Genomic DNA, 3565 nt, shown 5'->3' with positions numbered 1-3565 from the left:
TTAGCATGCAAAGGACTGTTAGGTTTACACCTTGGAACTGCATGGATGGAAAGGAGAAAATCTGAAGAGAAAACAATTTTGAGACATTCTAAATAACTCTGCAATAAAAGAACATGCCTTCACATTCCTAGCACCTATACATGGGAAACATAAAGAAAAGACATATGTGTATGATAGCATATTACACCACAATATTCACACATAATATTTAATATGTACACTTATTCAGTAATGATATTAACATGCAATAACTTTCTCATGTCATTCTTCACTTCTGCATTCCTCAGAGTATAAACAAGTGGGTTGAGAAATGGTGTTCCAATGGTATAAAATACTGTCACCATCTTGTCCACGGGAAAAGAGGTTGGGGGACATGCATACATGAATATGCAAGGGGACAAAGGATAAGACTACTACAATGATGTGAGAAGTACAAGTAGAGAGAGCTTTTTTCCTCCCTTCTGCACTGTGGTTATGCAGTGAATGCAAAATGACAACGTATGAGATCAACAAAATCATGAAACTACATGAGCAAATTGCTCCACTGTTAGACACGAACAACAAGTTGGTTACATAAGTGTCCATGCAAGCAAGTTTCAACAAGGGCTGCAAATCACAGCAGTAATGGTCAATCAAATTGGGTCCACAGAAGGGCAATCTGAAGAGAAGAAAAACCTGAGTAATGCCATGTATAAAAGACCCTATCCAGGCAAGAACAATGAAGATGTGACAAACTTGCCTTCTCATGATGGTTGGGTATTGCAAGGGTTTACAAATGGCAACATAGCAATCAAAAGCCATGAATACAAGGACAAAAATCTCCATGCACCCAAATAAATGTAGTGCAAAGACCTGAGTCATGCACTCATTGTAGGAAATCATTTTCTTTGTAGAGAGGGCATCCACAATTAGTCTGGGGGTTATGGATGTTGAAAAGCAGGTATCAGTAAAGGACAAATAAAATAAGAAAAAGTACATGGGGCTCCTATGCATCTGGCTGTACTCGATGGTCACAATAATGAGCATATTCCCCACTATGGTTCCCACGTAGAAAATTAAGAAGATTAAAAACACCATTTTTTGCCTCTGAGTATCCTGTGTTAACCCTAGCAAAATAAACACAGATACAATGTAGTTTTGATCCATTGTTCCAGTCCATGTGTTAAATCATGTGTTAGGAGAAAATCTACAAAAGAAAAAACAAAAACAAAAATAAATACTAAATTTGAAGGTCAAATACATGTTCTGTTATGAAATTGTTTTACTTTCTAATGAGTTATCACTTATGTCTCTATTTTCATAAAAATTATTTATTTTCTACTACACTTAAAATATTGCACATGTAAATAATGAAAAAGTAAGTGAATCATTAAAGACAGATTAATTTAGAAGATTTTGCATGAGTTAATAATAAAGCACTTAATAAAGCACTTAATGTGCTTTGCTAGTTTTAAGCAAAGATGTACTAATAATCATGTAAGCTCTTGAAAGCATCAATAGAATTGTGCATCACTTACTTCATTATGTTTCCACAGTATTTGAACCTGCTAGTTGCATTATGAGCTTTGTATGTAGTAGAAATTTTGTACATCCTATTAATGATTGTTTAAATATTTTGGATTGTCTTGCTAAATAAAATACCCGATGCCCCCTCAACACACTGAATGAAGTGTATATGTGTGGGAGAGAGAGAGAGAAGTGTTGAACATAAAATTTTATAAATGAAATGGAATCCAATCTGTCTAATATTGAAGAAGTATTAGTTGAAACTTTAGCCTTAACTAAATTTATTACCAGTAAATTTTATTTCTCCAAAAATGTTTGTCAGTTATTGGGATTTGAACTTAGGGCTTTGTGCTTGCTAGACAAGTACTTTACATTTAAGCCACTCCTCACATTTAGCTCTCAATTTTTTATAGTTCTGAGTACTTTAAGAAGGCTTTGCAGGGATGGAGTTGTGGCTCTACTAACAGAGAGCCTACTTTGCAAGTGCAAAGCCCTGAGTTCAAACTCCAATCCACCCCCTGAAAGAAACACAAAAAGAAGGTTTTATGTAATACCTTGTTAGAATACCCATCATCAAAAACACCACCAACAAGGTGGGAATGCAGCTAGTGCAAACACTCTCAAAAACAAATTAGAGGCTTCTTAAAAATCTAAACATAGAACTGCCATATGATCCATCAATCTTACTCCTGGGGATATACCCAAAGGAAAGTGACACAGGTTACTCCAAAGGCATCTGCACACCCATGTTTATTGCAGCACTATTCACAATATCCAAGTTATGGAAACAACCAAGATGCCCCACTACTGACGAATGGGTAAAGAAAATGTGGTACTTGTACACAATGGAATTTTACTCAGCCATGAAGAAGAATGAAATCTTATTATTCATAAGTAAATGGATGGAACATCATTCTAAGCGAGATTAGTCAGGCTCAGAAGACCAAAAGTCGTATGTTCTTCCTCATATGTGGACTTAAGATCTAGGGCAAATGCAGCAATGTTGTTGGATTTGGGTCACATGACAAGGGAAGAGCACATATGGGAGATATGGGGATAGGTAGAAAACCCAAAACATGAAAGTGTTTGATGTCCTTACTCCAGAGGAACTAATACAGAAACCTTAAAGCAACAGAGGTCAACATGAAAAGGGGATCAGAAACCAGTGTAAAGATCAGTTAGAGATGAATCAACTTGGGTTGTAATACATTTGTACCTGGAAGCAATGCTAGGAATCTCTCTGTATAACTATCCTTAACTCAACTGGCTTTGTCTTTCTTATTATGCTTATGTCTTCTCTTCAATAAAATTAGAGATAAGGGCAGAACAGGTTCTGCCTGGAAGGGAGGGGAGGTGGTTGTGGCAGGGGAGGGGGAGGGGGAGAGGGTTGGAGTGGGGCCAGGGGGGAGAAATGACTCAAACAATGTATGCACATGTGAATAAGTGAATAAAATAAAATAAAAGAGAATTGAGACTAATATGAAAGAAAAGAAGAGACATTCTTTCAGTTTCAGGTTTACAAGTACACATCAGAGGTTTAGAAAATGATCTCTGAATTCTTTGGTCATAACTGAACTCATCACAGCATTTTTACTATGTATATTTTGAGTATCCTAAATTTTGACTTCAATTCATAAAATAGCGGTAAGAAAGAATTACTATTAGTCTGGAGGTTATAGATTTATTAAATACTATGAAATTTATTTTAATTACCTAGCAACATGCATATTCTGAATACAGTCAAAACCAGATATTTTTGAAATGGTAAAAATGCACTTATAACACATACTTGACGTAAAAGCATTCTGCAACTATAAATGTTTTCCATATAATGCAAACACACACACACAAACACAGAAACTATGGACAAATAACTGATATTAAAAATCCAGGCATTTTTATGAAAACATTGATTAACTTGAAGCAGATATTTTGTATATATCTATTTATTATAAATCATTGACTCTAAAATATGTTCTTAATTGAAATTCATGATTTCAATACAGACTGCTTAGGTTGACAACATTTTCAGTAACAAAAAGTTTATGTTACACACATA

At 35.0% G+C, this 3565-nt stretch overlaps 1 pseudogene; it reads right to left on the bottom strand.

The window, feature by feature from the left end:
- Positions 1–221: 221 nt before the first annotated feature.
- On the bottom strand, positions 222–1146 carry LOC109674753 (olfactory receptor 4C11-like; annotated as a pseudogene).
- Between the last annotated feature and the right edge of the window lie 2419 nt (positions 1147–3565).

Source organism: Castor canadensis, chromosome 1, assembly GCF_047511655.1.
Source record: "Castor canadensis chromosome 1, mCasCan1.hap1v2, whole genome shotgun sequence".
Classification (NCBI taxonomy): domain Eukaryota; kingdom Metazoa; phylum Chordata; class Mammalia; order Rodentia; family Castoridae; genus Castor; species Castor canadensis.
The sequence above is the reverse complement of the archived record's forward strand: the minus strand, read 5'-3'. Positions and strand labels throughout refer to the sequence as shown.